Here is an 11,946-nt window from a genome sequence, read left to right on the forward strand (position 1 = left end):
TACATCACATACCTTATTTTCCATAAAGCAGAGCCAAGGACAAAGCAGGCTGGGACAACTATCTTTTAATATGTAAATGCAGAAGCACTTAGAGATATTTAATATGGAATAGTACTTCAGTCATTTATTTGAAAATTCAGTTTTTTAAAGTACTGAGCCAGTTTGTCATAAACCCAAGTGTAACGATGCCCAGAATGACATTGTATAATAAAGAGGAAAAACAAGAGTGCTATTCCTTGACAACTGAGGGCCTTCCCACCGTGCGTTAGCCTTTTGCTTATCCCAGTAGTGAACTCTGCGACTTCTTTTGTTGCAAATTCAGAAATAAACATGTAATACTTCAATAGAGAAAAGAATTAAAGGAAATAGATCAAACTGATTAACCTGCTTCTCTGAAGGTCATCAGGTAGGTTAGTTGTATTCTATTTGAAATGTCCTTGGAATAGTAAAATGAACCCTGTTCCGCAAATCTTCTGTAGCTTGTAGAAACTGGAGAGAATTGTTTTATTTAGAGTTCAAACAGCATTAAAGTCAAAGAATTGTAGATATCAAAGTCAGTGAAACTCTGTAACTTACATGTCATAAACCTGTTGCCTCCCCTGTGCACTAATTGCCATGAACGTTAGGAATCACTAGAAACTGATGAAAAGAAACTGCTCTTTGCAAGTAGCTTTAAAATTAGGGCTTTTACTTAAATATTCCTCGGAAAAAAGAAATCTGCCAGTAGGCATAAAAAGAAAAAAAAAATAGCCCAGAAAAAATAGACCTCTGTTAAGAATCAGAGTAGTTTTTGGAAACCTATGCCAGATAAAGTAATATTTATTCTTGAGTAAAAACTCCTTTCCTTAAAACTTTACAGTAACAATTTTTTTGTGTAAATTAAAAGGCCATAATAAAGTACTACCAGTTGAGTGGCTTCGGGAAAAAGAAATTTGCTTTCTCAGCTTTGGAGGCTAGAAATCCACAATCAGCGTTAGCAGGATTTGTTCCTTCCGAAGGCTGACAGATCAGCCTCTTCACGGCCTCTCTCCTTGCCTTATAGATGCCATCTTTTCCCTAGCTATCTGTATCCACTTCCCTCGGTGCAGGTGTATTCATGTGTCCAAATATTTTATAAGCATACCAGACACATTAGATGAGGGGCCCGCCTTTCTCCAGTAGGAGTTCATCTTAACTGTATCTGCAATGACCCCGTGTCCAAATAAGGTCATGCCCTGAGGTGTGAGGGGCTTTGGGGGGGGGTAGGACTTTGATACTTAAATTCTGCTGGGACACAATTCAACTCATAGCATCTTACTTCTTAATTTTGCTACAGTCATTACTTTGGCAATTCCCTCTCTCAGTGTGGCTACACATGTCCTTCACCAATGAGAGATTCAAACACATTCTCTAAATTTCCATCTCAGTAACACAGATTGCTTAAAGGCAACAAAACTTGCCTGCCAGTTGATCATCTCTTAACACCATATCTATAATGGCAAGGAGCTTGCCTTCACATTTTTGACACCATCTTTCTTCCGTGTTTTTCTAATCCACATTGCAAAGAAAAACCTCCAAATTACCATTAACAGCCCCTTCCCACGCGAAACCAAACACAATCTTTAGGTCTTTTAGCTTCAATTTCCAGCCTTTCCCCACATCTACACCCTAGTTTGTTTCTTTCCAAATACTTTTAAATTCTATCCTTTCAGGGAACGCCAATTTGCCAACTTATTCTTTGGCAGTTCCTTTTTGATCTGTATTCTCTTTTGGAAATTTTTAATGAGGTCTGCTTTCTTCTTAATTCAGTAGTCTCGAAAATGCCCTTGAGGTGTTATAATTTTCAACATTTAAAATAGGGTTAAACTGTATGGGTAGAGGAATTGAAAGAAAATACCTTTATATGGTTTCCACAGGTAATTTAAGTAGCTACTTTTTAGAAAGCATAGAAAAAAAACGTGTGCGTGTGTGTGTGTGTGTGTGTGTGTGTTATATAACTTAAAGAAATCAGCCATTTGATCGTCTTTCAAAGAATAAACAAGGACTCCTATTTTCTTCTACGACACACAGTTCATGGCTATGACATACTCTCACTACTTAGCTCCTAATCACTGATCTTTAATTAGAATTTTTTCCCCAGTTATTTTTCAACGGACAAAGGACAATAGTACTCAATTGGCCTTCCAACTCTAATACAATCTAGTACACCATTATTTGAGTTATCCTTTACAAAATTCTAATCTAGATGACCTATAGTCATTCATTCAACAAATATTTATAGATCACTCTATGCCAGGCAGTATTCTAAGTGCAAAAAATATAGCAGTTCAATAAAATCTCTGTGGTCATGACATTTAGGATTTTATGGGATAAGTAGAATGCATGCAATAAATAATTGTAATGTTAATCGTGTATTAGAAAGTGATAACGGCTATGGAGAATAATAAGAAATGAAGTTTTGGAAATTATTTTAACAATTACCAAAAGTTGAAGGTGAAAAGTAGTTGTAGCATATATATGATCTCACTTCTACAAAGTGAAATTCAAATCAAAACTACAAAGAGCCTTCAAAAAAAAGACAAAATTATATTAAAAATATATTCTTATAATATATTATATATATATATATTAAAAATATATTCTTAGTTGAAAAGGTCTACAACAAATGTAGTTTTCAGGGTTGTGTGAAAAGGTTGGCCTCATGGATTAATGAGAATGTAAAAATGGTACATGCCCCTTGATTTTACCTCGCTGTTAAATACCAGAAATACATTCCATAAGCTAGATCTCTTATGTAAGCTAACACATATGCAACATTATTTCCTGCAGAAGTGTTTGTCTTAGAAATATAGGAGATACCATTAAAAATTATCTATAAAGAACTTATTAAGATACATGATATGTGTCCAAGAAGGAAAGGATGAAGAATGTGTAAATGGTGAAAGATAATCTAAATCTGCACTTCCATAAAATGTAAAATATTAGTAATAAAGGTAATAAATAAAAGTAAACAGTAAAGCACTTAAAGTGTAGAGCATTAGATCTAGCTGGATATGGACAAGGTAGGAGGGAGAATTTAATGTTTACCTCACAATGCATTTTTATTTTTGAATATGCAAATGTAAGAACTATTCAAAATTACCTTTCTTGTAAGGAAAAAAAATTGTTATTTAATCTGAGGAGCTCTCACAAAATAGCACACAGATTAAACTGTTCTCAACTCCAGTTCCACTACTGAAAGGAGATCCTTAATATTTTCCCTTAAGCAGAAATGGCCATATTGGGAAACACCAACATAATAGCTAATTTCTTGCTTTAGCTTTATGTGGGAGTAGTGTATATATCCCTAAAAATAGCCCCTTTTCTAAAAGTGTTAGGCAAATGTCACAGAAGTAAAGGATGTCATAAGGACAAATGCTCGAAAAGAATAAAAGCAAAAAAATCAAGTCATACGATAAACTTTCTTTTTCCTAAGTTTTCTAAATTATATTTGATGTTCAATGCAAATAGTATAACGGTGACTGATGTGGACTTTAATATATACGTGTACATAAAGTATGTATGTATGTAGAAGAAATTTTTAAGACAATTATATTCCAAACAGGAGAGGATAAAAGGACTTAAAGTAAGGTTTCTACTCTTCATTCAACTGAAATATAGACATTAGAAGATCTTTGTGGAGATAGAATAGTTATGTATCCTGATGGCAGTGGTGGTTACACGGTTCTATATTTTATATATATATATATATATATGATAAAATGGCACAGAATCTTATGTATATACATTGTACCAATGTCAATTTCCTAGTTTTGATACTGTCCTGTAGTTACCTAATGTATAACCATTGGAGAAACAGGGTGAAGAGCATATGGCATCTTTCAACTTTGTTACTGCTTGTGAATCTGTAATTAACTGAAAAAAAATATAATACAAATTTGCTGCAGAAACTGACCGTGTTTTTATTCAATACACAAAAAAAATTGGAGAATGTTTGATGTATCATTCTTCAAATTGTATTTTTTAGTGTGCTGTGTACAAACAGAAATCTGCTTCCTGCTTTTTTATACATACAGAATTGAAATAGGTGGCCTTAGATTGTAAATGGCAGTTCAGTATATGAGTCATGTTAAAAATCTGGCTTTCAATCTTTATCAATACTTAGCAAGTATCATTTTTTTCAATTTAAAATATTTATATTATTTTTGTTAATACTTTTTTCAAGAGAATGTTATGTTATACCTGATTTGCTCAGCTACTAAGGAAAAAGACCCTGGAAAGAACTTCTATATTAAGCTAAATACATAGAAAATACATATTAGCTTGTGTTAGAAATTTAGAAGCCTCTTGCATTCAGAGATTTCTATGCCAACATTTCCATTTCTAACTCTTCCAGTTATATCTTATTTTTAAGTCATTTTTCTAATTACGTGACACAATTTAGACTAAAATATATATATATTTTTAAATCATATTGTTAATTGTGAAGAAATTTGTTTTAGCCAAAAAGTTGCTATCGCCCCATGTCTCTTTATGTGTCAGTTTACTTAAATGGAAAATTAGTTGATAAGGAGCACTGCAGCTAAAATACCCTATAAAGTTGTTATCTGATTGTCTCATATTGAATTAGAGTTGCTTTTTTTCTACTTAATCATTAGACCTTGGTATATTTAAATCACATTGTTTCAATAATACAGTACTGATTTTGATTGTTTCTATACATAATATAAAAATGTGTTAACTATAGAATTATATAGTGATATAAAGCTAATATACTTTTTCTTTTATTAACTGATTTTTTGTTATGTTAGCCTGCTAAACTGAACCAGCTTAATATTTTAAAATTTCAATGCATGGAACACACACACAAAGAAACACAGAGGTGAAAATTTATAAGGGGCTTGTGAAAACCATCTCTCAGTGTATTCAGCTGATAATTTTTTTTTTTTAAGACTTTATTTACTGAGACAGAGCAAGTCAGGGGAGAGGCAGAGGGAGAAGTGAACTCCCCGCTGAGCAGGAAGCCCGATGTGGGACTTGATCTCAGGATCCTGGGATCAACCCGAGCCAAAGGCAGATGCTTAACCAACTGAGCCATCCAGGCACCCCTGAGAGTGTAATTTCTGATCACATAGATACAACCTTGTGTCATATTTAATGCAACTATCTAGAAAGTTAATTAACATAAGAATGTTAATGTTTTATACACATAAATTGAGAAAGTAATGAGTTTTTAATTACTTTTATGATACAAAATTCATATTGTTTTAGATCTTAATGCTAAACATGGAACAAACAGAACAGTTTAAGTCTCCCTGTGATAATATCCACATGCAGTGTGAGGCAACCGTCTATCAAAAGGAAGTTACCTATTAAGAGAATTCCTCATTCAATCTATTCTTTTGTGTGTCCTGGTATACTTAATATTTCAGTGAAACACAGAATTAGACACACACACACACACACACACACAAATGAAATATGCCAAGTAGAGATCAGATATCTACTTTAAGGTAATGCTAAGATTTCCCTCATCAACTATTATTTTGTTATCCGGAGTCAATCTTCTAACAATTTGGTTAGAGTAATCCCTTGAAAAATATTGTTATCATCCAAGAATTTATGTCTATGGAGAGAAGGATTCATTATGTTACTAGGATTGAGATTTCCTGAGATAGTATCAGTTAACAGCTATAGATACAACTAAAATGACTAAGACTAAAGAAAATTAAAGCGAGTAGACATTTAACAGGTGTATGCATCTTGACAAAAGGAACACAAGTGCTAAACTATAATTTTACTATTACTGAGGACCTACAAAGAAATGGTCTGTAATTTGCCAGGTAAGTCATAAAATACTCATATAATAGTAATAGCAAGGTTGGTAAATCCTTATTTCTAGTAGAAAGTTATATGACACAACAACAAGGATACATTTTTTTAATATTACTTTTAGGAAAAACACGATTTGGGACAAACAGAAATTCTGGATCTTTGCATTTAGATCCACTTCCCAACACATCTCATCAGGAGATGATCACCTGTCTTAAAAGGCAACCCCATAATATCCATGATGTAAAAGAAAAGGAAATCATTAGATTTGGGGAATTTAAGTTTTATAGCTGAAGTTTCAATAACACTACCAGAGTTGAATAGATCCCAAGTGTCATATTGAAAAGTCAGTATAAATGACTAATTCTGTGTGGTGAGAAAGTTGATGGGCTTCTTATACCAAGCTATCTAAAGAGAGAGGTGAACAGCCAACTCTAGAGGATTGCTTCATTGACTAACTGGGGAAATGGAGCATCTGAAGATCTGACCACGCAGAAACATTTTGCAAGGAATAATATTGTGAAAGAAACTCAACAGTATTAACCATTAATATCAGTGTCAACGGGTGGATTCCATGAATGAAACAAGGTTTGCAATTAGAAAGGTCCTTAGGATACAATGGGTAATATAAATAATGTCGGATGTGGTAAATTACATTTAAAAACACTGTCATTCCCATTTGAATCCCTACAGTGACTCAAGTCTGCTTATCACAGCCTCCTACCATCCTCTTGAAAATAAGAAACAGGGAAACCTCGTGATGGGCTAAACAAAAGAAATACAGATTTGTACTCATGCTGACTGTAGATCATCCCTGGTTGACTCATCCCTGGTTTCTATTTTTATAGATAGTCATGACCAAACAGATATAGTAACTTCTCATTTAGAAATAAAACTACCACCACCAACACCAACATAGGAACAAAATCTTTGAGGGGGAGGGGGTGGGAAATCTCCATCACTTTCATTAGAGAAGGATACTGAGGAGCACATGGAAGAGAATAAACCTGAAGTTGTACCCTGATGGAAGACAAATGTTTGATACTTGTTCTGGGGCAGGTAAAAAGGACTTCCAAGGTCATGTTTCCTGATCCTCCACTTTGCTTCCTTTGAAGAAAACCTTAGTGGCAGGTAAAGAACTGTTTGATTAACTGACAACTTAAGCTTGAGGGAGGACCCTGGAGTCCCTCTCCGGCAGGCTCTTCTAACCTGTCTTTCTCCTCTTATGCTTGCACATACTGGCTAATGTCCATTAATCACAGAAATTGGAGACAATGGATTTTGGATAATTTTCCCCCTTTCTCATAAAGAGAATAAATCGTTCCAGACAACATGCACAAGCAATTCAGCTGAATTGTAGCCTAGAGTGGACTTACTGCTGTCAAGGGGGAAGTTTGGGTTGATGGTTCTTCTGAGCTGCCCAGCTCAGTGGTTTTTCTGTTCACATTGTCAGCTTTTTCGTGCAAGCTGCGTTGTAATAGAGACTTCAGCTATAGAAGGAATGTGGGGAACTATTTCTGTTGGGGAAAAAAACGTTATACCTCCTTAACTTTCAGCATTAACTTTCCATATAATTCTCTCCTTATGCTAGAATTTCTAGTTTGCCATTTGTAAAATTGAAATGAAAAGAGGAAGTATAATATTAGCAATCAGTTGCAACATTCAAAGAAAAGCATATGAACTTTTTTTTTTTTTTTTTAAGACCTTCTAGCTACTTTTTGAGGCATAAAGTCTAATGATCAACTACCGCCAAGGAACAATCAGGGCCTTGGAGTTCAGCTGTTTGCAAATGACAATAAGGCAGTATTTGTGGTCAAATAAACATGGAAAGAAAGCCAGGAGCAGACAACCCAAGGCTTCCAGGAAGCACAATCCTACAGTCATTTAATACCAGTACAGGAAGAACGTGGTCTAATCAGATTTCTCCGGAGCAACTTCAAGCATACAAAACTTAGAGCCTCGGCAAGCAGCCTCAATAGGATACTCTTTCTCTGTGCCCACTGGCACGTCAGAAACTATTTGAAAACCAACTCTTTAAATATAAGAACTAAACTACTTCTAAAATGATTGCCAAAAATTTTTTAAAACAGACATTTTCACTGAAAGAGCATTTTAGTTGTTTTTATGTCAAATAGATATTTTAGATCAAACAATTAAAGCAATACTTTCAAATGCTATACTGTTTTTCCACAATTAAACTTGGAATTGAAGTACAATATTTATTAGAACAAAAATAAAAGATTCCATTTCTTATATGGCAGCAAGAACTCTTGTCCCTAGCAGGTATTACAGAAGTATCATACAACAGAAAAGGGAAACAGCAGGTGCCTGCCTCAGAATTTATTTTTAAATATTTTCTTGCTATAAAATTGAAGAGTAGTTTATAGTCACAGTACTAATAACAAGAAAAAATACATTGACACACAGAATATATACTTCCCTCTAATCTTGCTGTAAATGCTAGTGATGTATATTGTATTTAAAGCTTTTGACAATAAGAAAAAGTCCAAAAATAGCATAATTACCCACATATTTTTTCCATTAAAGATTAGATAAGGGTATCATTTGACTAAAATTTTACTTTGTTTTTATTTATACTTTAGAAATAATGAAGTATTAAAGAACAACTATTCATGTAATAAGATAAAGCTCAAATTTAATACAGAAATGATAATGGTGATAATAGGGATGTACTGAATTTTCTAGATGATATTTTCAGATTTTGGTCTGATCCAGATATTTTCCCCTAATATGCCAGTTCTGAATGTTAAGGAACTAATATTCCAAAGGATTAAGTAAACAGTTAAAACAGAAAAGTCTAAACAAAATTCTAGATTACCCTCAGTATTTAGAAACAGGATAGAGAATCAATCTCTCCAGTGTTTAATCCTGTACAAATAAATTTAGAGGGTTCTCCCCCCCTCTCCCTAGAGAAATAGAGCAGGAAAAGAGAAAATATAGAATACAAAAGCCAAGTGAAGAACAGGCTAGGAAAATAAAAATTCCAAAGAGTAGAAAGATATTTACTACAAGGGTTTTACACTAGAACATTTTTTTATGAAAACAAATCTGATAAATAAGAATTCAAATAGGAGATGATAAAAAACTGAATTAAAGAGAAACAGGGAACTAAAATACATTAAGGAACAAAATCACAGTATTAAATAATATAGACTAGGTACAGCAAGGAATGAAATAGTCATCATGGACAACTGGAAAGCAAATTAGTGACAAGTAAGGCTTTAATTGATCATAGCAAATACAAGCAATATAAAGAGACTAATGTAGGTCAGAAAAAAATGGTAGATAAAGAAAGACATCCTTAAAATGAAAGAAATGAATCTACAAATTGACAGACCACACAGAGTTCCAGGCAAATTCAATACAACGTGCTCAAAACCAAGACTTCCTCTGACATAATTATAGAATTATAGAAAAAAAATTTCCATATACTCAAGCAGACAAAGTCTATCACCTATAATATCTCTGTATCTATAGCACTTATAAATTCTCCTGGGGGAAAAAAAATAAACTACATTTAACCAAACAATCCTGTTTACTAAGAGATACATCAAAATAAATATACAGAATGAAGAAGCCATTTTAAATATACAATGGTGAACACCAAATCCATTTAAAATATAATGCTTCTACTAAATAATTGTGTGAATTATGGTTCTGTAACATACTATAACTGTTAGAAGCCTGACCACATAAAAACTTAATAATCAAGAAGTGTAGCAATGGAAGACAATGTCAGAGTGCAAATTACTCTTACTTTCAAGCAGGAGTTAATCAATGATGCCTAATTTTTTTTTTTTAAGTTTGAAAAATGCATTATACTACAATGTCTTAATTTATTGCATAATCTCATTTTAATATTAGAGAGCTTTTTAATGCTCAATTTTTGTCAGGATGTATAAGGAGATAGGAAATTGCTAAAATTTCATTCCTGTATTTTTTTTAATTAAAGAATAGCATGTGAAATTTTAGTTAAGTAGCACATATGAAAATCCAATTTTTAAAAAGATTTTATTTACTTATTTGATAGAGAGAGAGACAGCCAGCAAGAGAGGGAACACAAGTAGGGGGAGTGGGAGAGGAAGAAGCAGGCTCCCAGCGGAGGAGCCTGATGTGGGGCTCGATCCCAGAACACCGGGATCACGCCCTGAGCCGAAGGCAGACGCTTAACGACTGAGCCACCCACGTGCCCCAAAAATCCATTTTTGGATAGAATGATAGGTCTCTATTGTCTCTGATATAATGGTTATCAAATATTAATGAGAATTATTTCTGTGCATTAGAATTTAGAGCGGTTTAAGTTTATGTAGTTTTTTGTTAATAGCTTGAATACATCATGAACAGATATTACCTTGATAATGCCAAGAATAAGACTTTTTAAAAATATCTTGTTTCTGGTAACATAAAGAACCCAAATTAGTTTAACTCCTTTAACTTACCTAATTTCAACAGTATCACAAATTTTGTATTTATGGATAGTTCCTTAAGTTGAGCATTTCCATATCTTTTTTTCAAATTCCTACTATGTCAACTTTGTGGTTATTTAAATACCACTTTCAAGGCACAGAGTGTTGAAAGTAAATATCAATTCTAAAATATTTCATATGGGAGAAAGCTGCAAAATAAACAGGAAGTATTTTGACTGGCATGGCATAAAAGATAAAATATGGTCTAGAAAAATTTTTTTTTTTTTTTTGCTCTTTTATGCTCCTTTCTCGAAAATTAGCAAGTGCCTTTGAAAAGCCTGGGATGATAGCTTGTGCTTTACAAAATTTGTTAATTTGTTATGGGTTTCAATTTCACACAAAAACTGTAGGAGCTTCTAAATGAGAATATCATGACCATCACGCCTATCTTCACCACCTCCGATAGGCCAAATTTTATAATTTAAATATAATTAAAAATAATTCAGAATAGTGCATGTTTCACCATTTAATTTGATCTAAAGAAAAATAAAATGAAACCACTCAAATTTATGGGTACTTTGGGTCTCAGAACATAACATCTAAAAGAATAAATTGTCATGCAATTATTTTCTCATTTTCAACATTTCACCCTTCTAAGCAAACTTAATTACTTAATTTGTAGCAGATAGTTCCATATGCTGCATGTTGGATGCGCAGTTCTAAGGCGTTAGGACTTTGTGAGTCCGGGGTCAAGTCTGTGCCCTGGTGCACTCTCTTTGATTTGTTATGGGAGGTAGTATATTTTACATACAGGATATAGGCAGGCTCTTCAGTCTGATAGAGCTGCTTTAAATTGCAACTATGTCCCTTATTAATACCATGAGTCTGCGCAAATTACTTAACATTACTGAACTGTAGTTTACATGTATGTAAATAAGAATAATGATAATATTTCATTGCATGTATGCTGTAAGGATTAAGTTATATAAAAATTTTTTCACATCTAAGATACCATCTATTGTAAATGACCCTTTCACTATGCCATAATAAATGCAGCTAATTAAGCTATGACACAGTGCTTTCTAATCACTTAATTTTTATACTTGAACTCTTGAATAATTTTGTCAAAATGTTTAGTATATGTAATCATAAGTATCTGCATATGTATATGTAAAAAAAAAGTTAAGCAAATTGGTTAAGTTATTCTAAAATCATTTTCATATTCAATGTCCAACTCTCCTGAATTATTTTTTCGTTGGCATTCTCAATGTTCATTTTCCCCACACATTTTCTGTGATAAGGCACATTGGAAAAGCAACATTTCAGATTGCTCCTCTCTTGTTTCAGATTTCCTTCCAAGAGAGTGACCCCCATTCCACAATCTATTTATTTTAAAGCAAATTTAGATTTAGAAAAGAGTTACAAAAGTAATACTGGCATTTCCACGTAACTTCACCCAGCCCCTCCTCCCCATGTTATCACGGATGGAACTATAGTATAATTCTCAAAACTTAGAAATTAATATTGGTAGAATATGATAAGCCAAACTCCAGACTTCACTGAATCTCAACAGTTCTTCCACAATTGTCGCTCTTCCGTTTCAGATCAAATCCAGAATTCATACTGCACTGATTTGCCACTGTCACTGTAGTCCCTTCTATTTGTTACTTTCCTTGGGTTTCATGCCCTTGACACCTTTGAAAAGTAC

This window comes from Ailuropoda melanoleuca, chromosome 20 (genome assembly GCF_002007445.2).
Source record: "Ailuropoda melanoleuca isolate Jingjing chromosome 20, ASM200744v2, whole genome shotgun sequence".
NCBI classification, from domain to species: Eukaryota; Metazoa; Chordata; class Mammalia; order Carnivora; family Ursidae; genus Ailuropoda; species Ailuropoda melanoleuca.